This window comes from Oncorhynchus mykiss, chromosome 9 (assembly GCF_057628025.1).
Source record: "Oncorhynchus mykiss isolate SJ-2025 chromosome 9, ASM5762802v1, whole genome shotgun sequence".
In the NCBI taxonomy this organism is placed as follows: Eukaryota; Metazoa; Chordata; class Actinopteri; order Salmoniformes; family Salmonidae; genus Oncorhynchus; species Oncorhynchus mykiss.
The window spans coordinates 33,571,017-33,595,553 of record NC_143030.1 but is presented as its reverse complement, the minus strand read 5'-3'; the positions used below and the strand labels follow the sequence as shown (position 1 = coordinate 33,595,553).

Below are 24,537 nucleotides of genomic sequence, written 5' to 3'. Positions count from 1 at the left end.
CTCTTCAACATATATATCAACGAATTGGTGAGGGCACTAAAATAGTCTGCAACACCCGGCCTCACCCTACTAGAATCTGAAGTCAAATTTCTACTGTTTGCTGATGATCTGGTGCTTCTGTCCTCAGCCAAGGAGGGCCTACAGCAGCACTTAGATCTTCTGCACAGATTATGTCAGACCTGGGCCCTGACAGTAAATCTCAGTAAGACAAAAATAATGGTGTTCCAAAAAAGGTCCAGTTGCCAGGACCACAAATAAAATGTCCATCTAGACACCATTGCCCTAGAGCACACACAAAACTATGCATACCTCAGGCTAAACATCAGCGCCACAGTTACCTTCCACAAAGCTGTGAACGATCTGAGAGACAAGGCAAGAAGGGCCCTCTGTGCCATCAAAAGGAACATAACATTTGACATACCAATTAGGATCCGGCTGAAAATACTTAAATCAGTTATAGAACCCATTGCCCTTTATGGTTGTGAGGTCTGGGGTCCGCTCACCAAAACATTATTCACAAAATGGGACAAACACTAAATTGAGATTCCGCAGGCAAAATTCTGCAAAAATAGCCTCTGTGTATAACGTAGAACACTAAATAATGCATACCCGCTAACGATCAAAATCCAGAAAAAAGCTGTTAAATTCTACAACCACCTAAAATGTAGCGATTCCCAAACAATAGCAAAGCCATCACCTACAGCTAAATGAACCTGGAGACGAGCCCCATAAGCAAGCTGATCCTGGGGCTCAGTTCACAAACACAAACAGACCCAACAGAGCCCCAGGACAGCAATACAACAAGACCCAATCAAATCATGAGAAAAAACTAAAAAAGCTATTTGGCCCTAAACAGAGAGTACACAGTGACAGAATACCTGACCACTGTGACTGACCCAAATTTAAGGAAAGTGTTGACTATGTACAGACTCAGTGTGCATAGCCTTGATATTGAGAAAGGTTAACGAAGGCAGACCTGGCTCTCAAGAGAAGACAGGCTATGTGCACACTGCCCACAAAATGAGGTGGAAACTGAGCTGCACTTCCTAACCTGCGAAATGTATGAGCATATTAGAGACACACATTTCCCTGAGATTACACAGAACCACAAAGAATATGAAAACAAATCCAATTTTGATAAACTCCCATATCTATTGGGTGAAATGTCTTTATTATTTTGGAACTTTTGTGAGTGTAATGTTTACTGTTAATTTTTTCTTGTTTATTTAACTTGCTTTAGCAATGTAAACATGCTAATAAAGCCCCTTAAATTGACATTGTATTGAAATTGATAGAGAGAGAGAGAGAGAGAGAGAAAGAGAAAAGGCTAGTGTAAAATGCTTTACCCACTAGCTTTAACAAGACTGATGAATGGCTCTTTATTTACCATCCAGTGTCACTGATGACAGATAACCTGTATTTAAGGGAACAGGGGTGGGATCCAAAAAGTCTATGTGTGGGGAAAGAGAGAGAGAGCGAGAGAGAGAGTGTGTGTGTGAGAGAGAGTGTGTGTGAGAGAGAGAGAGAGAGAGAGAGAGAGTGTGTGTGTGTGTGAGAGAGAGAGTGTGTGTGTGTGTGTGCGAGAGAGAGTGTGTGAGTGTGAGAGAGAGAGAGAGAGAGAGAGAGAGGGGGAGAGAGAGAGAGTGTGCGAGAGAGTGTGTGAGAGAGTGTGTGTGTGTGTGTGTGTGTGAGAGAGAGAGAGAGAGAGAGAGAGAGAGAGAGAAAAAACAAATCTGATTCACTTCTTATTGAGTATTGATGCAGGCGTGGATCATAAATGTAAGAAGGTGTATGGGTTGGTTGGTTCTTCTATCCTTCTGTGGACCTACTATCCCCAAGTGTCCCCACAAGGAAAGTAAAACAAGGAAAAATGTCCCACATCCCCATGAGAACAAAGGCTATTTTAAGATTAGGGGTTAGGTTTAGGGTTACAATTAGGGTTAGGATTAGGGTAAGGGGTTAGTGGTTAGGTTAGGGTTATGGTCAGGAGTTAGGTTTAGGTTTAGAGCTTTGGTTATTGGTTACGGGTTAGGATTATGGTAAGGGTTAGGGTTAGGTTTAGGGTTTGGGGTTAGGAAAAATATGATTTTTTAGAATAACATACGTGTGTGTGTGTGTGTGTGTGTGTGTGTGTGTGTGTGTGTGTGTGACAGGTTAAAGGAAATATTCATAGCCTGTTATATATTAAAAGTATTAGTAAATTCATAGTATGTGAGGATCTTAAAACATCTAAGGTTAAAAAGATCATGCATTCAGTATTAGTTGATAGAGATTGATAACATTCATATAATTGTGTTAAAGTTCAAATTCGTCAAGCGTACAAAGAGTAATGTGTAAACGTTATATTGATTACATTATTTTGTGGTGCATAAAAGTGTTAATCTGTGATCTACTAAATGCTCTTAATCTATGAGCCTGAGATCGATTGCTCTGGTCTCCACCCATATTCCCGGGGAAATCGCGATCTTTTCTCATTGCACTAAAAGTTGAATTGAGAAAACAACTGATTATTTCTCCCCCTTTTTCAGGTACGTTATTGATGGTAAAAAAGAGTAATTTAAATGTAATAACTCGTTAACATGTCGAGATAGTTTAAGGTGTGTCTTAGTAACATCTTGAGGAAGTTAAGAGTTAAGTTTGCAGAGAGTAATATGAGCCCTGCTCGGTTGTAGCGAAGAATAGCATCGTACTGAGAGTAGCTGCCATTTTATGTCGATTGTGAATGAACATGTGCGTTGTTAATAAGATATTTTGCTTTGTTATTTGTATAATGGTTTTTCTGTTGTTTTGTAATGTGTTACTTTTGTAAAATTATTGCACTAAAAGTTGAATTGAGAAAACAACACCGTATCACTCTCGTGATTATTTCTCCCCCTTTTTCAGGGGCGTAACGTGTGTGTGTGTGTGTGTGTGTGTGTGTGTGTGTGTGTGTGTGTGTGTGTGTGTGCGTGTTTGCATACCTACTTGCGTGTGCATCTGTGCGGGTGTGTTTGTGGATCATGTAGGCATAATTTGTCATTACATACAGTTTTGATTCTACTGCCCATTTCACAGAGGATCAAACCACTAGGGGGAGTGTGTCTTTATCTTCATTAAAATCAACGCCAATACCCGAGCACCAGTATAATTTAGTGTGATGCGCCATCCACACTCACACTGCCGCAATGCTGTGAGACTAGCTAGGGGCTATATCACCAGAGAAACCTCATAAACCACCACCACCAAACGTCCTTAACAAAACACATTCCTTTCCTCCTCCTCAACGACCTAATATCCCATCCTCCCGCTTCTGACAGAGACGATTATGATACAAGCGTTTAAGAAAACAATTATTACAAATGAGTAATTAACCACTAATGTTTGAGCAAATAAACACAGACAGAGAGAGGGAGAGCAGTAGGCCCAGGGCGATGAAGGGAGGAGGAAGGGAAGATTAGTACAGCCTGCGCACCACACCATGTTGGTCATTACACTGAAGGGGCGATGAGAGTGACGAGCCTACTGGCTTGAAAAACACACACACACAAGACGGCTCAACTGGGCAACAGGGTGTGTGCAACGCAAGCAGAGTATAGTGTGATCTCTCTGTCATGCTCTATGTCCTCCTTCCTAATCCATCATCACCAAACACCTGTATCACTCTGTATCACGATTACCTTTAGACTCCCTCTCCCTCTCTCTCTGCGGTATGACATCCTCTCTCTCTCTCTCTCTCTCTCTCTCTCTCTCTCTCTCTCTCTCTCTCTCTCTCTCTCTCTCCCTCCCTCCCTCTGTGCTTACCGTTGCAGCTATCTCTATTAAGATCAAACAAGGTCAGAGCCGGTGAAGTTTGATTGATGAAAATGGAATTTAGATGAAAGCACACTTCAGATAATGAAGATATGCGGTGAAAGATTAAAATGGCGCCGAGGCTGCAATTGCTGAGGTGCTAACCAAATTAATATTGAAATTGATGTATGTTTGGCTTCTGCCGAGACAATCCCCATGTGTTTTTTGGGGCCCCCAGGCAAAGTCAATTTTTATTTTTATTTCATTCTCATTTCGGAGTGAAGCAGAAGTTGGCTTCTTTTAACTGACAGGGAGTGTTTCCTCTCCCGTTTCCCCGAATTAAAGATGGACGTTTAGCACAAGGCAGGCATTTAGATAAGATTTCATTAGGAGAGTTTCAATACACTTGTTTTGTTCTGTTGTCAGGACTATTTGTGCGCATGTGTGTTTGTTTGTGTGTGCATGAGCATTTATGTGTGCATTTGTCTATGTACAAACCGCTTACTTTCTAACAAAAGCCACACACACCTGATAATCAGAGCTATCTCTGTTTAAACCACTGATTTGTTGTATCTGTTGGGCCTGGTGAGATGAGTGTCTCCAAAGATGGGCGGATGGATAAGGCATCAAAGGGCTGAGGCGCTATCAGGGCCCCACATCACTGTCGGATGAATGAGACACCCACACTAATCCTCCATATAAAATAGACCAATCCTTCAAGGGACTTCTTCGAGTGCACTTAGCAGCCACGTCCTCCTTCTTCTCCCTTCCAGTGAAGAATCTAGGAAAAACCCGACCTAACATATCTCAGTGTTTATCGCATTGTCTCAGTTTCAGCCCCAGTCCTATTACATCTAATTACTGAGTAGGAGAAAGGGTGTCCATTTTTGGGGAGATAATGTGAGGATGGTGTTGGTTAATGTCTGTTGCACAACTTAGATGCACTTCTTAATTAAAGGTTGGTGAAAAACACAATTATCACTGCTGGGTCCCTCCAACAATTTAAAAAAAAAGAAATAATAAAAAAAAAATAAGAGATTAAAAAACAGCCTTGTATATTAAATTTGCCCTGATTTGTTCTCTCCTAAGAACTAAGTTCTACTAAGAACTGGCCCTGGAGTTAAATATGTGGACTGAGCAAAAAAAATAATCTGTAGGCTGAAGAAAAAAAAAATGTTGAAAAGAAATGGCTAACAAAGGCCGTCTTTGTCAGGCTGTAGGAAAACACTCTGAAACACCCACAAAGCATTTCACCTTTCCTGAATCAAGGGTCGATCAAAGGTCAAACAGGCATTATCACTGGACACCTGTATCTGCTCTACGATTAACGGTGACTAGACCCTGCTCCGTCACTCACTCTGTGTCAGTGTGTGTGTGTCCTATCATCTTACCGGCAGCTGGGATACAAGGAATAAAATAATCATGAGTGAGACGGGGGCCCGGTCAGCGGACAGAATGGATCAGCTGTCGTGTTGAAATAAGCCCCCATCCCTCTCCTTCCCTCCCTCTCTCCCTCCAACCTTCTCGCCCTTCACACACAGAGAAGGTGAAAGCACCTGAGGGTGCCTTGTTGTTCCCACACAGGTAATCACAATGACAAACCAAGGGAGGGAGGGATGGATGGAGGGTGTGAGAGAAGGAGGCGGAGAGAGAGAACAACAGGGTGTATTGATGTAACATTAGATGAGGGATTCTAAAACTCGGCCCTGGCTTGTGTTCCTAGCTCCAATGGTGCAGTAATATATAACAATTCACAACAATACACACAAATCAAAAGTAAAATAATGGAAATAAGAAATATATAAATATTAGGACAAGCAATGTCGGAGTACGGAGCATGTATATGTCTTCGGAAAGTATTCAGACCACTTCACTTTTTCCACATTTTGTTACGTTACAGCCTTAATAGAAATATCACATTTACATTAGCAGACCCTTTACTCAGTACTTTGTTGAAGCACCTTTGGCAGTGATTGCAGCATCAAGTCTTCTTTGTATGAAGCTACAAGCTTGGCACACCAGTAATGGGGAGTTTCTCCCATTCTTCTTTGCAGATCATCTCAAGCTCTGTCAGGTTGGACGAGGAGAGTTGCTGCACAGCTATTTTCAGGTCTCTCCAGAGATGTTCGATCGGGTTCAATTCCAGGCTCTGGCTGGGCCACTCAAGGACATTGAGAGACTTGTCCTGAAGCCACTCCTGTGTTCTCTTGGTTGTGTGCTTGGTGTTGTTTTCCTGTTGGAAGGAGAACCTTCGCCCCAGTCTGAGGTCCTGAGCGTTCTGGAGCAGATTTTCATCAAGGCTCTCTCTGAACTTTGCATTGTTCAACTTTTCCTCGATCCTGACTAGCCTCCCGGTCCATGCCACTGAAAAACATCCCCAAAGCATGATGCTGCGACCACCATACTTAACCGTAGGGTTTGGGCTAGGTTTCCTACAACCTTGACGCTTGGCATTCAAGCCAAAGATTTCAATGTTGGTTTCATCAGATCAGAGAATCTTGTTTCTCATGGTCCGAGAGTCCTTTAGGTGCCTTTTACTGAGGAATAGCTTCTGTCTGGCCATTCTACCATAAAGGCCTGATTTGTGGAGTGCTGCAGAGATGGTTGTCATTCTGTAAGGTTCTCCCAACTCCACAGAGGAACTCTGGAGCTCTGTCAGAGTGATGAACTCTGGAGCTCAGTTTTGGAGGTTCCAAACTTCTTCCATTTTAGAATGATGGAGGCCACTGACCTTCAATGTTGCAGATAATTTTTTGGTACTCATCCCCAGATCTGTGCATCAACACAATCCGGTCTTGGAGCTCTACGGACAATTCCTTTGATCTCATGGCTTGGTTTTTGCTCTGACATGCACTGTCAACTGTAGGACCTTATATAGACAGGTGTGTGCCTTTCCAAATTGTCCAATCAATTGAATTTACCACAGGTGGACTTCAATTAAGTTGTGGAAACATCTCAAGGATGATCAATGGAAACAGGACGTACCTGAGCTCAATTTCGAGTCTCATTGCAAAGGGTCTGAATACGTAAGGTATTTCTGTTTTTTTTTTATACATTTTATTTTGAATGAATATAAATATGTGATGGGATGTATAGACATTATGAACAGTGTCTGGAAAGAATATTTAGTATATCTGTAGAATACGTAGGATAGAATAAACACCCGTCTCAATGTCAACAGTGAAGAGGCGACTCCGAGATGCTGGCCTTCTAGGAGTTCCTCTGTCCAGTGTCTGTGTTCTTGAACCAATCTTAATCTATTATTTTTATTGGCCAGTCTGAGATATGGCGTTTTCTCTGCCTAGAAGGCCAGCATTTCGGAGTCGCCACTTCACGGTTGACTGGTGTTTTGTGGGAACTATTCAATGAAGCTGCCAGTTGAGGACGTGTGAGGCGTCTGTTTCTGAAACTAGGCACACTAATGTATGTTCCCTCTTGCTCAGTTGTACACCGGGGCCTCCCACTCCTCTTTATATTCTGCTTAGAGCCAGTTTGGGAGTAGTACACAGCGTTGTCCGGAGTCTTCAGTTTCTTGGCAATTTCTCACATGGAACAGCCTTCATTTCTCAGAACAAGAATAGACTGACGAGTTTCATTAGAAAGGTCTTTGCTTCTTGCCATTTTGAGCCTGTAATCTAACCCACAAATGCTGATGCTCCAGATACTCAACTAGTCTAAAGAAGGCCAGTTTTATTACATCTTTAATCAGAACAACAGTTTTCAGCTGTGCTAACATAATTGCAAAAGGGTTTTCTAATGATCAATTAGCCTTTTAAAATTATAAAATTGGATTAGCTACCACAACGTGCCATTGGAACACAGAAGTGATGGCTGCTGATAATGGGCCTATGTACGTCATTTCCAGCTACAATAGGCATTACAATGTTGTAGTCAGCTACAACATTAACAAGGTCTACACTGTATTTCTGATCAATTTGATCTTATTTTAATGGACAAAAAAATGGCCTTTCTTTCAGAAACAAGGAAATTTCTAAGTGACCTCAAAATTTTGAACGGTAGTGTATATACACATCAGCGCGCACACACACACACAATATAAAACTGCCTTAATTAATTCCCATCAAAAGCCCAAGGCCAATAGAACATAACATCCAAAGCAGAAATCCTACGACATGGCATCCTATTACATGGCATTTCAGTCCTTTAATCTAATAATAATGTCCAGCTTCTTGCCTTTGACTCTGTCTGAATAAACGACCTGTGTTTTGTCTGCTTCGCTTGAAAACAGGTTTTTCCCATTCACTCTAATGTGAACCAAGTGTGGATGCTAACCGTAGCGTAACGCCCCGGTAATGATAGCCTTCATTGGGCTTGCTAATTTAACCCGCGGTGAATCTGGAGGGAGGGGCTCGAGTCAGGGGTTGCTATTCATCAAATACAAGAAGTTAAGTGTGTGTGTGTGTGTAGGGCGTGTATGTTCATGCGCAGGCGTGTGTTTGAGCGTGCATGCGAGTGTGCGTGACTCCCTATAAAACAACAATCAGGTCCCCCAAAAACACCATTGTGGTCCACTTCCCTATGCAAATATTGAAAGTGGCTTCATTTTATTTATCTACTGAGCATACCCCCGTTATGATTCATGTAGGTTAACAGAGTATTAGGCTACTTATTAGAGATACCATCTATATTTCAGGGTTAATGAAATACTAAATATATTTACTTATTTCCCCTCTCCTTCTCTCTGAAACATTTGGTCTGGAATGGAAACAAGTCACACGTATGGAAACCCCATACATTACAGTTAACACAGCTAATGCATTAGAATCCATTAACAAACAGCAAAAGTTTCTAATCCTTAGCCGGGTATTAGAGCTTCTCAACTGGCTGTATCCTACTGTGTTCTTACTATTGACTTGATGTTTCTGTGATGTTTTCTCTCTCGTGGGGGTGTGCCTGAAGTGTAGGAGGTGTGAGGTGTTAAAAGGTGACTGTCCCCTACCCATGATGCATCTGGAGCATCTGTGGTGGTTCGCTGATAGGGATGTGTTGCAACAGCTGTAGAAACATGTTTTCAAGGTAGCTGACACACAGACACACATGCAAGCGTGGAGACATACACGCGCGCACACACACACACACACACACACACTGAGATGTGTGCTTTGCGTGCTTCGGGTCTCGCCGTGATCACACGTTTCCAGTGAAGACAGACATAGACACAGTGCTGTTGCTGTAGTTTTCAAACTGTTATCATAGTGGGTTAGCAGCAGAGTCTTTGTAGCTTTTCTGTTCCAGTCAGGTATGCCAGATGTGTCCTCAACATCTATCTCCACTACTCTCTCACCCGTCTGTCATGAATAATACAATGCATGACCCAAAGTCAACCATCTCTACATCTTCCAGTTTCTAATCCAACATATTACACATTTTATGACTATATTTGGGGATAAAACATGATGTTAACAGCTCAGAGAGAGATGGAAGAGTTATGGAACCTAAGAGGTGAACATGCTGGGGGAGTGTTCAGGCTTTACGCCTGGCGCCTTACCAGCAGCCTTGGAGGAGCTCTCTATTGTCTACACACACACACACACACACACACACACACACACACACACACACACACACTTATGATTGGTTATCTGACAGCAGTCTTAGAGGAACTCTCTGTTGACACATGCACAAGTCCTATCCCTGCATTAACAAGTTCAATCTTTACCATTCCTTCCTGTGACCCAATCCTGTACAGTGGTAACACTGTTTGGCCTTGGTCTCCTTATTTCTAAAGTACAACAACCTCTCTCTCTTCTTTCTCTTTCTTTCTCTCTCTCTTTTTCTCTCTCTTTCTCTAGCTCTCTCGCTCTCTCATTAATATTTCATCAGGCAGGGAATAGCAGATCTGTAGGTCACAGTACTGGCTACAGCAATTAGAAACTCGAACAGTGACCTGACTCTCTCTCTCTCTCTCTCTCATTCACTTGTTCTTTTTTTAATGAACACTCTTTTTCAAAAGGAATTAACAAGCTGAAATGAATTTGAGCTTTGCTACTATCCTCATAACACAAAACTCAGAACAGCTTCTTTGCCCGCTTTTAGGATGACACAGTGCCACTGACGCGGCCCGCTACCAAGGACTGTGGGCCCCCACTCTCCTTCTCCATGGCCGACGTAAGTAAGACATTTGACCTAGTTAACCCTTGCAAGGCTGCCGACCCAGACGGCATCCCTAGCCGCATCCTCAGAACATGTGCAGACCAGCTGGCTGGTGTGTTTACGGACATATTCAATCTCTCTCTATCCCAGTCTGCTCTCCCCACATCCTTCAAGATGGCCACCATTGTTCCTGTACCCAAGAAGGCAAAGATAACTGAACTAAATCATGAAGTGCTTTGAGAGACCAGTCAAGAATCATATCACCTTCACATTACCTGCCACCCTAGACCCACTTCAATTTGCATACCACCCGAATAGGTCCACAGACGATGCAATAGCCATCACCCTGCACACTGCCCTTTCCCATCTGGACAAGAGGAATACCTATGTAAGAAAACTGTTCATCGACTACAGCTCAGCATTCAACACCATAGTACCCTCCAAGCTCATCATTAAGCTTAAGGCCCTGGCTCTCAACAACCGCCCTGTGCAATTGGGTCCTGGACTTTCTGACAAGCCACCCCAGGTGGTGAAGTTAGGAAACAACATCTCCACTTCGCTAATCATCAACAATGGGGCCCCACAAGGGTGCATTCTCAGCCCCCTCCTGGAATCCCTGTTCACGCATGACTGCATGGCCATGCACGCCTCCAACTCAATCATCAAGTTTGCAGACGACACAACAGTAGTGGGCTTAAATACCAACAACTACGAGACATCCTACAGGGATGAGGTGAGGGCACTAAGACTGTGGTGTCAGGAAAACAACCTCTCACTCAACGTCAACAAAACAAAGGTGATGATCATGGACTTCAGGAAACAGCACAATCCACATCGATGGGACAGCAGTGGTTGGAACTGGAAGCACATGCATTTCGCTACACTCGCATTAACATCTGCTAACCATGTATATGTGACCAATAAAATGTCAGTTTGATTTGATTTGAGAAGGTGGAACGTTTTAAGTTCCTCACCATACACATCACAGACAAACTGAAAAGGTCCACCCACACAGACAGTGTGGTGAAGAAGGTGCAAAAGCACCTCTTCAACCTCAGGAGGCTGAAGAAATTTGGCTTGTCACCTAAAACCCTCACAAACTGCTGTATCAACACCTGGTACGGCAACTGCACCTCCCACAACCGCAAGGCTATCCAGAGGGTGGTGCGGTCTGCACAACGCATCACTGGGGGCAAACTACCTGCCCTCCAGGACACCTACAGCACCCGATGTCACAGGAAGGCCAAAAAGATCATCAAGGAAATCAACCATCCGAGCCTCTGCCTGTTCACCCTGCTACCATCAAGAAGTCAATGTCAGTACAGTACAGTACAGTACTTTAATAATGCAACTCTAATAATGTTTACACATCTTGCATTACTCATCTCATATGTATATAATGTATTCTATGCCATCTATTCCATCTTGCCTATGCCGCTCAGTCATCGCTCATCCATATATTTATATGTACATATTCTTATTCCATCCCTTTACTTAGATGTGTGTGTATTAGGTGGATGTTGTGGAATTGTTAGATTACTTGTTAGAAATGACTGCACTGTCGGAACTAGAAGCACAAGCATTTTGTTACAATCGCATTAACATCTGCTAACCATGTGTATGTGACCAATAACATTTGATTTGAGAGAGGGGAGAGAGAGAGAGAGAGAGAGAGAGAGAGAGAGAGAGAGAGAGAGAGAGAGAGAGAGAGAGATACAGATAAAGGGAGATAGTGTGTGTGAGTGAGTGAGAGAGAGAGAGAGAGAGAGAGAGAGAGAGAGGAGCGGAAGGGGAAGTGGAATGGGAGAAGATGAGAAGCGTGAAAGAGGGAAAACCAGACGAATCCACATGAACAAAATACGTTTCCAGCTGTATAATGTTTTACAGCTAAATGAAGATTGACTAAAGAAACCCACTCATTTTCACTGAACATATTATCTATGACATGATGTGTGTGTGCGTGTGTTTGTGGGTGTGTGTGTTGAAGTTTGTCATTATTAACATTGTTTCAACCCTGATATAAGGATGACAGTGCCTTGCGAAAGTATTCACCCCCTTGGAATTTTTCCTATTTTTTTTTTCTTAAAATTGATTTTTGGGGGGTTTGTATCATTTGATTTATACAACATGCCTACCACTCTGAATATGCAAAATATGTAATACCTTGTATACCTTTTGCAGCAAATACAGCTGCAAGTCTCTTGGGGATTGTCTCTGTAAGCTCGGCACATCTAGCCACTGGGATTTTTGCCCATTCTTCAAGGCAAAACTGCACTATTTGCTTCAAGTAGGATGGGTTCCACTTGTACAGCAATCTTTAAGTCATACCACAGATTCTCAATTGGATTGAACTCTGGGCTTTGACTAGGACATTCCAAGACATTTAAATGTTTTCCCTTAAAACACTCAAGTCTTGCTTCAGCAGTATGCTTAGTGTCATTGTCCTGCTGGAAGGTGAACCTCTGTCCCAGTCTCAAATCTCTGGAAGTCTGAAACAGGTTTCTCTCAAGAATTTCCCTCCATCACTCTGACCAGTTTCCCACTCCCTGCCGATGAAAAACATCCCCACAGCCTGATTTTGCCACCACCATGCTTTACTGTGAGGATGGTGTTATCTGGATGATGAGAGGTGTTGGTTTTGTGACAGACAGACATTTTTTTCTTTAAAATTAATGGCTTTTTTCTGTCCACTCTTCTATAAAGCACAGATCTGTGGAGTGTACAGCTTAAAATGGTCCTATGGACAGATAGTCTAATCTCTGCTGTGGAGCTTTGCAGCTCCTTCAGGGTTATCTTTGGTCTCTTTGTTGCCTCTCTGATTAATGCCCTCCTTGCCTGGTCCGTGAGTTTTGGTGGGCGGGCCTCTCTTGGCTGGTTTGTTATGGTGCCATATTCTTTCAATTTATTAATAATGGATTTAATGGTGCTCCGTGGGATGTTCAAAGTTATTTTTATTTTTTTATAACCCAACCCTGATCTGTACTTCTCCACAACTTTGTCCCTGACCTGTTTGGAGAGCTCCTTGGTCTTCAAGGTGTCACTTGCATGTTGGTGCCCCTTGCTTAGTGGTGTTACAGACTCTGTGGCCTTTCAGAACAGGTGTATGTATACTGCGAAGTGACAGATATCATGTGACACTTAGCTTGCACACAGGTGGAACTTATATAACTAATTATGTGGCTTCTGAAGGTAATTTGTTGCACCAGATCTTATTTAGGGGCTTCATAGCAAAGGGGGTTAATTATTATTTAATTTTTTTTGAAAAAAGTTACTTTTTTCATTTCAAAACACCAATTTGGACAATTTTATGTTTGTCCATTATATGAAATCCAAATAAAAATCTATTTAAATTACAGGTTGTAATGCAACAACATAGGAAAAATGCCAAGGGGGATGAATACTTTTGCAAGGCACTGTAAGACCTTCAATTAACCCGTCTGTGCCTCTATGCCTCCTGCACTATGTCAGCGTGACATCATCGGTTAAGAGTGCATGCGTGCCACAACCATTGTTTCATCATCAACGTGGGCCATGATGCGAGGCTCTAGCTGGATCAATGACCCATTTACTGCAACACATCCAGGAGGTGCAGTTGTCACAGTGTATCAGGCAAGGATTTTGACAGATCACAATGCATTTATCAGCTTATGCAATTTAAGTGGTGTACCGATCATTAATGCAGTGTACACATGTGCAGCAGGTCCCCATACATATGGTCTCATATAACCACTATGACCATGCTGACATGGACTGATCCACAGAGTATTACAACCCTGATCTAAGGTAAATTTGTGTTTTGACTCAAAATGGGAAATTCTAGGATTAGGGGAGGGTAGGCGGATCCTCGATCTGTGGCTAATATCTATCTACGCAGAGACTCCTGCTAATGGCTGACCCTGTGACCTATTGTCTGTGTCCATACTAGGCCTGGCACAGTAGTATTGACCCATGCAGAGGGAGGAGGTATGTAGAGCCTTTTAAAAGCAAAGGGAGAGGGGAGTTACAAGATTCCACAAAACCAATGTAGTCAGGCAAGTAGGAGGGGCAGCCATATGCATGTTTAGCAAAATCAAAACAGCCTTTACTACTACTGATATAAAGCAACCAAGCATCCACAAAAAGAGGGCGAGAGAAACACACATTTAATAATAAAGGTACGTGTTACCTGAAAGAGAGGACAAGGATGAACAAAAACACACACACACACACACACACACACACACACACACACACACACACACACACACACACACATAGACAGACAGACACAGACACAGACACAGACACAGACACAGACACAGACACACACACACACATACACACACACACACATACACACACACACATTTAATAATAAAGATATGTGTTACCTGAAAGAGAGGACAAGGATGAACAAAAACACATACACACACACACACACACACACACACACACACACACACACACACACACACACACACACACACACCTGCACATACACAACCTTGCAGGCTCACTATCTAAAAACAGACACAAACTCATTCACACACCCAGAGGGACACACCTCCTTCCCACACAAACCCAGATCTGTCTATCTGGCATGTTTACCAAACCTGCAGAACTTGTCCAATCAGACAGTAAAGCTATGCTTGTCAGTCAGGCATTAGCAGCAATGTCAACAAAGCAGCAGAGGATGAGGCTGAATGCCTATTAGAGCCTGTGAAATTCCCTCCTTTCATATGCAAGTATGGAGGGATTCATCCCTCTCATCTCCTGACAGGCTGCCCGCTGCCTTGGCATGGCCTAGTCATGTTCCCTCGCTCCGACACTGTATCTTTTTATTCTCCGTTTCATCATTCATTCACTCCCATGCCTCTTTCTGGCTTTCTTCTTACTTGCTCACTCTCGTTCTCAGTTTTGTGCTCCATCTCTCTCTCTCTCTCGCTCTCTCTCTCTCTCTCTCTCTCTCTCTCTCTCGCTTGCTCTATCTATCTGTATCTCTCCCTCTCTCTTTCTCTCTCTTTCTCTCTCTAGCTCTCTCTTATTCAGCATCGATTCAATCCCTCATTATCATAAAACTGTTAAGAGCTCAGAAACAGGCTTCCTTATCCAAACTGCAGCCAAGAAAACCTGCACACAAGCACACACACTCGCAGGCACAGAACAAAGTCCTTTGGAATGCAGTCGTGCTGTCGGTGAGGCCATGCAAACCCCCAACACACCACATCAATGTTAAAACAATGTATTTGCATATTTGTCAGACAGAGCTAGCTACTTGATGCTCCCCTGGAGGAATCCAGAATAACCAGTTATATTTGGATTGCCATTCACTGGTTAGTGTCTGTTTGTCACACTGTCTATCAGCCACTGACAGACAGCGTCTGACCGTAAACAGACCCTTGTTCAAACAGGTTAGAAGATGGCCATAGAAAGTTATATGACTGTTATCATTAGGTCCTATATCATTAGTGGGGTAAATGCTCATTTTCTAATGCAACGCATCACATTTGCCTGAATACTTAAGACATAGGTCTCTAATGAGCAGAATGCTCAACACGTGACTAAATAAGGTAGAAAATAAATGCAGAGGTCCAAGACTAATAAGGTTAGTTTATATGGTGTGGAATGATCACACAATTGATTGTCAATTGTAAATATGCGTGTGCTGTGTTCAATCTAGTCTTTCTTTGATCTCAGCATGTTGCAGCCAATGAATAAATCAGAGGAGTGTTTTTCATACAAAAGACGGACAAAGGCAGAGACGAAAGCAAACAATTAAATGAGACAACTAGCATGAAGAATACTAGGGCGCGTAATTAGGCAGTATTAATAAAACATGAAGACAAGGAATGGGGGAAGGAGGGAGGGAAAAAAGGAGAGACTTCAAAGTGACGATGCAACCGCAATTCTACGGAGGTGTGCACTGTGTGTGTGCATGTGTGTGCGTGTGTGTGTGTGTGTGAGTGAGTGAGTGTGCGTGTCTGTGCGTGTGTGTGTGAAACGGAGGCTGAGGGCAGTGGCAGGTAGAAAATGGCCCTTGCCTTTTCATTTGACACCACTGCACCTTCAAACAAACAACCCTGGGCCCCCTCGCACACAGATAATCCATTCAAGGTACCAAGCAATTTTCATTATTGACTGGTGAGACACAAGGAGAGGACAGAGAGAGAGAGATAGAGAGAGAGAGAAAAGGAAAGGAGAGGGGAGAATGCAGAAGAGGAGGAGAAACAGAGAGAGGGAGAGAAAGCTAATAGGAAATAAAGTGGGGGGGTTAGAGGATGCAGGAGGAAGCTTGAAGGATAGAGGGGGACGAATGATAGAATAAGAAAGGAGATAGAGAGGCGGGGAAGTGGGGGAGCGTGAGTGAGAATGATGTGGCTTGAGAGAGAGGGAGGGGTGAGAGAGGGAGCGAGAGGAAGAGAGAGAGGGAAGAGAAGGGGATGAGCATTTTGATCTCTAAGGTGGAAAATCAATCATGATCGAGGGTAACGTATAAATGTAGGTATATCCGTCTAGGTAATAAACAGTACTATGAAAGTAGGAGCAGCTGTCTAGTTCTCCATGTTTACCAACGGACAGGAGACGAATGGAGAGAGCCACGCCACCCATCACACATACATGGGGTACACTGCATTCACACACAAACACAGGGACAATTACTCACGTGTGTTTTAGTGATTATGAGTGAGCTACACCCAGGATCTGCTAACACACACCCCTGCATTCCTAGCCCTACAGCTACTGCATGCTATTCAAATGAAAGTGTGAGTAGAATATCAATCATTGTGGGTGTATCACAATTCCAAAACACTTGCATTTATATTTCCAATGTCACTTTGAGTGTCACTAAACTGTGAGGGGTCGAGGTACTTTGGCACCCATGACGGAGCAGACATTGTAGGGAGGGCTGTGATTGGTGGAGAGAACATAGGTGGGCTGTGATTGGTGGAGAGGAGTCAGGTGGGCTGTATTAGCAGAGCAGACATGGACATGACCATGAGGTGATGGATGACAGGCTGAGACCCTTTATCTGACCACAGGGGGAACACCAATCAATCAAACACACACACACACACACACACACACACACACACACACACACACACACACACACACACACACACACACACACACACACACACACACACACACACACACACACACACACAAAACACACACTGATACACACACACACACACACACGTGTTTACACCAGATCACCAATAGCCACATATAACTATCTATCTCTCTTAACACATATCGTTGATTTCCAATCTTAAGAAGACTGTGCAGTCAATCTCATTTAAATTCAGAACATCAGCAGAGTGAAAGTGAGAGTCTGCTTTCACTGCAGACACTCAAATGTGTCATAGAACTAAAGAGAGAATGAAAATCCCTAGTTTTCACAGCAGAAAACTTCAAGCTAAACGATGGTTACAGGGTTTATTCAGCTCTCAGTTGGGGGGCCTGCTGCGATAGGCTAGTCCGGAGGGGAAACGTACGTCAACAGAATTCATACACAGTGGGAAAAAAAGGACGGGGGAAAGGAGGGATGATTGATATTCTAGCCTCATCTGGTCCCAATTCTGTAACAGAATTCCTCTTTCTCAAGCAGGACGAAGCAGCAAACACCAGGGAATGAACCTTCGCTTTGTTTTTGCCTGAAAACATTTTTTTGAATAGAAATGACATATGATTTGTGACTTGATACTGAAGAGTTGTAAACAATTGTGTTTTAGCAGAGTGACTGAGATACACACACAGTGCAATGGTTTGTGTAGGGTAGGCTATTGTGATGCAATGTTGATGTGTTTGTTGATCTGAGGATGTCAGACAAAGGTTACACACACAGTCACTGACAGCAGAAAGACAGACAGGGAGCATGTAAGTGACTGTGAACCCTGGAGGCAGTAGAGACACTTGTGGTGTCGACATGCCTGGGTATGGCGGCCCCATACTGGGCTGTCCTAACAGGGAAACAAAGCCCTGTATCAGGTTGAGAAGGTTAAAATCACCCCCTATGGTACACCACTGGGATAAGCCCCACTGAGGAGCGTGTGTGGTGTGTATAAGTATGTGTGTGCTTGTGGGTGTGTGGGTTTGAGTGTGAGCATGCAACTTTGTCTGACATCCTCAGATCAACAAACACATTAAAATTGCATCAAAAATAGCCTACACTACACAAAACATTACTAATGAGTGTCAGAAATGGTCTCTTTGCTTTCCATTCACATTCACACTCACACTCCTTACTCATGCTCCAAGTTCCATTCTGTCTTCCCCCTTCCATCCCTCCCTCCCTCCATCGCCACCTCACTCTGCAGTCACATCCTCACACAGAACCCCTCATGAGGTATAACAAATCAAATAGAAAAGGGAGTCAGCACACAGACACAAACTCACTGGTGGATCAACTTCATCATAAAGTTGATGTATTTCATTCAAACATTACATGTCCACCGCTTCCTTAACATACTGATCAACTGTTACTCTGCTAAAGGAGATTAGCCTTCTTAATGTCTATGATGTACAGTACAGAACCAGTCTGTCAACACACCACAATCCCCATCCAAAGGTGTGATGTGATGAGGTAGAACCCAGGAGCAGAGAAGAGAACCAGACGAGGAACCAGTGGTTTAGGAAAAAAGATCAATACTTTACAGGAAAGAAGGAACAAAGTAAAACTGGGAAAACAACAAACACTGAGACTCAAACGCTGATGGTGACAGGTGGAACCATGACAGTACACCAGGTTGACCATCACGTAGTCGGTTGAAGTCGCGAAAGAGGCCCAGGTCCAGGATGTCCAGTTCAGGCACCCATGCCTTCTCCTCGGGGCCATAGCCCTCCCAGTCCACCAGGTTCTGCAAGGTGCCACGGACCCAACGAACCCCCAGCATGTGCCGAATGGTGTAGGCCGGGCGGAGGGGCCGGTGTGGGGGAGCTGGGTAGCTGAAGACGATAGGTGACAGGGTTGACACGACTCAGGATCTTCAATTATCCTATGTAGCACAGGGAAAGAATCTGAGATTCCAGGGGACATCACGGGTTGACAGCCACACCCATAGACTCGGTCAGAGGAGCTGAAGGGGCCTTCAGTGCTGGTTTGCATGGTGCCATTGTCGGACAGAGGTGCGGACTTAGGAGGATTCAGGTGCGGCGACATCGTTGAATGAATGACTCTGCTGAAGGTATCCCCACATCGGGGGATACTGTACCTTCAGGAAACAGAGGGGGGGAACCCGAACTGACACACAAATGGAGACAGTCCAGTGGACCAGTTCAGCAGTGTGTTGTGTGCATATTCGGCCCAGATGAGGAACTTACTCCAGTTGGTGGTCTGAATGGAAACAAAACAGCGGAGGAACTACCGCGCGACAAACTGGGGGCCACGGTCAGTGACAATGTTCTGGGGAAGTCTGTGTAGCGAGGTTGCCTTGGCTGTCGTGGAGAAGCAATCGACGACCACCAGGATAGTGGTAAGCCTTTGGGATTGAGGTAACCCTGTGATGAAGTCTAGGGACAGCCGGAACCAGGGCCGGTTGGGGATGGGCAGAGGTTGGAGTAACCCAGCCGGTCGCTGTAGTGAGGACTTGCTTTGGGCACAGGTGGAACAGGCCGCAACAAAGGTGCTCACATCCTCAATCATGTTGGGCCACCAGAATCTCGACCTCAGGAATGCCCGTGTCCGATTAACCTCTGGATGCCCAGTTAGTTTAGAAAAGTGTCTCCATTGTAGTACTCGAGAATGGGCTGAGCATCAGGTTCTCGGGTCTGGGCTTGTCAGACCGCGGTCTCAATACTCCATACCACAAAGGAATGAGGTGCCCCCTCCAACCAGTCTCTCCACTCCTCAAGGGCCCACTTAACTACCAAAAGCTCCCAGTTGCCTAAATCGTAGTTGCGTTCCGCTGGCAAGAACCGCTTAGAAAGAAAGGCACATGGGTGCATTTTCTTTTACCATCTCGTTTCACTGTGAAAGGGACGAGCAGTGTCAGGATGAATGATGATGGATTCAGAGGTGAAATGTCCCTTGAGCTCATCGAATGTCCTGTCAGCCTTGGGGTCCAGCAAAAGCAGGTCTGGGATTGACGCATTAGGGCGGTGCTGCCACCACACCAAAGTAGCGTATAAAACGCTGTAAAAAAAAAATTGTAAACGCAATGAACCGCTGGACCTGTTTGAGTGAGGTGGGATGGAGCCAGCCGGTCACCCCCTTAACCTTTAACGGGGTCCATTTGGATGCCGACGGTAGAGATAATGTGGCCCAGGAAGCGGAGGCTGATATGGAGCTGCCAGATGGTGGTTGCTGTTCTCATGCCGCCGTTGCCCACGCCAGGGCTTTACCTGCGAGTAGGGAGATGATGTAGGTGATCTTGACCCGATCGGTGAGAAACAAGGAGGGCTGTAGCTCAAACAGCAGCGAGCCCTGAGTGAGGAACCCTTTGCATCTTCCCGGGTGGCCGTCATTCCTCTCAGGGGCTGGAATCTTGGGTTCCCGGTGCAGGTTCTCTGGGGGATCTATGGTGACGACTGGAGCACTGGGCACTGAGACTTGGAAAGTGGCTCCTCCTGGGTTGGGGGTGCGCAGTTGTCAGAGGGAGTCGGTAAGTGTCCGGAGAGTCTCAGATATTTGGAAGAGTTGTACTTGCTGCCGCCGCATCAGTGCTCCAAGCTGAGTTATGACGTTCTTGATCTGGTCGATCACGGGTTCATGTTGGAGGCAGAAACTTGCTGTGACATGATGAGGTAGAACCCATGAGGAAAATCAGACGAGTGGTTTAGGAAAAAATGTAAATACTCTACTGGAAAAAGTTCAACAGACGGTACAAAGAAAAACTGGCAATTACAACAAACAATAAGACTCAAACTCACTCAGGACACAACGCACACAGCAAACAAATCAAGCTTCTGCAAAGGGTAACAAAAAACAAACCTCACTGAAAAGGAAATCATCGTTAGTAACTTGAAAACACCTGAGTGTCATAATAGTCTCTAGGGCGGTCTCTGCTGCCCTCTGGTGACAGGTGGAACCATGACAAAAGGTCAAGAGTTAAAAGTCAATGTACCAACCAACACAAACAACCAAACAATCACAATCCCCTCCCCCATCTATGATGAGTGTGATTAAATAGGCTGCCTCAATGTTGGCAATCAAACATTCAACAACATAAACATATGGTAAAGAAATAAATGAAGATGAATACAGCAAACAATCATTTCGGGAAATTTACCAGGAGATGCTATGGGACCTTCGATGGAGGATTGGACCTCTGTCTAAAGGATTAAGGGGAGGATAAGCTGAATATTTATGATGTCTGTTCAGCCAAACCACCAGGAGGAAGGGAGAGAGATAATAATAACAAACACTAGACGCTTTTGTCTTCATGGCTTATTTTCTTTTGATGTATTTTTTTGTGATTTTCAGTATGAATGAGGTTGCGAAAGCCAAGATTAAAGGACATCGGTGTGTGTGTGTGTACCTTTTTATGCAGTATGTGTGTGTGTGTGTTTGTGTGTGTGTGTGTGTGCCTGCCTGCCTGCTTCACTGCCTATCTTCCTGTGTGTCTGCCTGCGCATCTGTTACACTACAGCCCAGATTGAGATCCCAATTTCCCCTCTCTCTCATCCTGATGTACTGGTTCTCAGGGATTGGGATCAAGTCTGGACGACATGCTTCTCTCATTACAGTATGACGAAGGGAGCCAGGGAAGGAGGGAGGGAGGGCCACAGATGGCCATGCCAAAACAATATAGTAGAGGATCAACTCCTCTGTATGGAACCCAATGGGTGAGTGCTCATCCTCAGAGACACAGAGACACACACACACACACTGGGGATTGGAGATCAGGGAGAAGATGGTTGGAAAGAGAGGGGAAGAGCGAGAGAGAGAGAGGGGAAGAGAGAGAGAGAGAGAGAGAGAGAGAGTCTACAGTCAACATCTCTGTGAATATGAACAAGGCTTTTCCATTAACCATAAATCAGTTCTAGTTGCAGATTCACAATAGCAAATTATGTTTTGGTAGAAACATAACACAGTATCCGATTCCATTGGCAAAGTGGTCACATCGTAAATGAAGTCCACTTTCAGTTTGAATTGTATTGAATTACACACAACAGAGGCATCTTCTGAAAAGTGAAAATAAAAAGAAGCAAGTGAGGGGGAGAGAGAGGGGTGTAAAGAGAGAGGGAAGGAGAGGTGAAGAGACAGAGAGTAACAGAGAAAGAGGAGAGAGAGGGTAAAGAGAGAGAGAGGAAAATGAGAGAGAGAGAGAGAGAGAGAGTAACAGAGAAAGAGGAGAGAGAGGGTAAAGAGAGAGAGGAAAATGAGAGAGAGAGAGAGGGAGAGAGAGAGAGAGAGAGAGAGAGAGAGAGAGAGAGAGAGAGAGAGAGAGAGAGAGAGAGAGAGAGAGAGAGAGAGAGAGAGAGAGAGAGAGAGAGAGAGAGAGATGGAGGGGAATGGGAGAGAGAGTTGGGTAGCACAAATCCATCTCTGAGTGATACATGAGTGTGTTGTGAAGAGGCAGGGCCCGGTGCACCCCTCAACAACAATGGCACCGCAACACACTGCCTCCAATTGATTAGGACTGCTACCAAACTAGAGAACTCACTGGAGCGTGGCAGCTCTTTACCTCCATCTGTCTGTCTCTCTGTCTCTCTGTCTCTCTCTCTCATTTGAAATTCCTAATACCTGAAATCGTACTTTCTCTTATGCCCTTTCTCTTCCTACCAACACGTATCGATACCAAAAAATCTTCCAAGGAAAATTGTATTTTCATGCAGAACACACATTTTGTTTTGAAATTGCTCTTCAGCTAAATGTGTTTGTACCCAAGCACACACACACACTTTATCCCTCTGTTAATTTGACAGTGGGTAAAGGCACCCCGTGATGCTTCATCTCCAGCAGGAGAATAATAGGAAAGGAAACCCCCCACGGCAAAACATTTTCCTTTTTGCTCCACGTCCCTTTCCCTCCCTTTCTCCCTCCCTCCATCCCTCCATCAATATGCAGCATCAGCATACACTCTGTGTGTCTCCAGACACCGAGGCTTTGTTCTAGCTAGCACACCTCTCTCCTTTTCTCTCTCTCTCTCTCTCTCTCTCTCTCTCTCTCTCTCTCTCTCTCTCTTTCCATCTCCCTGATAGAACCTCTCACTCACTCACTCTCCCTTCCTCCCACTCAGCCTTGCGACAGCCGAGTCGTTCTCTGAAGACTGATGTACGCCAATTTAAGAGACAGGGAGAAGTGTTTATCATTAAAGAGTTGCCTTATCACTTCTGATGAAGTGTGCGACTACCCGGGTAAACACAGCTAATGCAGCTATTGGAGGGGGCTCAAGATCAAAGATACTTTTTGAGTATGTGTGTGTGTGTGTGTGTGTGTGTGTGTGTGTGTGTGTGTGTGTGTGTGTGTGTGTGTGTGTGTGTTCACATACCTGTGGTTAAGCATCACTCCTTCCAACATTAATCATATTTTCACCCTTGGTACATCACCTCACATCCATCATTGCAGGTGTGTGTGTCTGTGTCTGTGTGAGTGTTTGTATGTTATGTGAGTGTGTTGATTTCCTAATTCAGGTCAAAAATATCATTGTCCTGTCCTTGACCGGTAGTATGCACCACTAAAGAGTGAAAAAAACATGAGAGAGAGAGAGAGAGAGAGAGAGAGAGAGAGAGAGAGAGAGAATAAAGGAAAGGAAAGGAAAGGAGAGGAAACAGCTTTGGCTTCAATATATGGCTGCCAGCCATGGGAAAGGACATTATAAATAGTTCTAAAACTTTACATCTCATTAAGTGTTTTCATCCATGGCTGACGCAATCTTCTTTCCAATAACACAGCATGTCCCATATATTAGATCTGCTACACAGTAAATCCAAGATGTCCTGGTCCCGAGCAAATCAGAGTGTTATCAAATAGAGTTATCCTCATTGGATCAAGTAAGCTTCTGTCTCCCTCAAGTCAGTTTTGACCTCAGATGGTAAATTGCAGATGGTTATCGAGAGCAAAGACACAACACATGGCATTGTTTAAAACAACCCAGCAGCAGGACCGCTACCTCCACCTTTGTGCAAGGAGGAGCAAGAGGAGCACTGCCAGAGCCCTGCAAAATGACCTTCAGCAGGCCACAAATGTGCATGTGTCTGCTCAAACGGTCAGTCATGGTGTGGGGTGGCATTTCTTTGGGGGGCCACGCAGCCCTCCATGTGCTTGCCAGAGGTAGCCTGACTGCCATTAGGTACCGAGTTGAGATCCTCAGACCCCTTGTGAGACCATATGCTGGTGCGGTTGGCCCTGGGTTTATCTTAATGCAAGACAATGCTAGACCTCATGTGGCTAGAGTGTGTCAGCAGTTCCTGCAAGAGGAAGGCATTGATGCTATGGACTGGCCCGCCCGTTCCCCAGACCTGAATCCAATTGAGCACATCTGGGACATCATGTCTCGCTCCATCCACCAATGCCACGTTGCACCACAGACTGTCCAGGAGTTGGCGGATGCTTTAGTCCAGGTCTGTGAGGAGATCCCTCAGGAGACCTTCCGCCACCTCATCAGGAGCATGCCCAGGCATTGTAGGGAGTTCATACAGGCACGTGGAGGCCACACACACTACTGAGCCTCATTTTGACTTGTTTTAAGGACATTACATCAAAGTTGGATCAGCCTGTAGTGTGGT

At 44.5% G+C, this 24,537-nt stretch overlaps 1 protein-coding gene and 1 long non-coding RNA gene across 6 annotated transcripts in view; one reads left to right on the top strand and one right to left on the bottom strand.

Moving 5' to 3' along the window:
• LOC110531892 (protocadherin-7) overlaps positions 1–24,537 on the bottom strand; it is a 227,385-nt gene that overhangs the window by 148,554 nt on the left and 54,294 nt on the right. The gene's annotated exons all lie outside the window — the stretch shown is intronic.
• On the top strand, positions 1,762–11,812 carry LOC149980884 (uncharacterized). 2 transcript variants are annotated; one of them, XR_016483198.1, is made up of 3 exons: positions 1,762–2,528; positions 9,826–9,897; positions 10,033–11,812. It is a non-coding gene; the product is annotated as an uncharacterized LOC149980884 (long non-coding RNA). The 2 variants fall into 2 exon arrangements; XR_016483197.1 differs by having other exon boundaries at positions 9,826–11,812.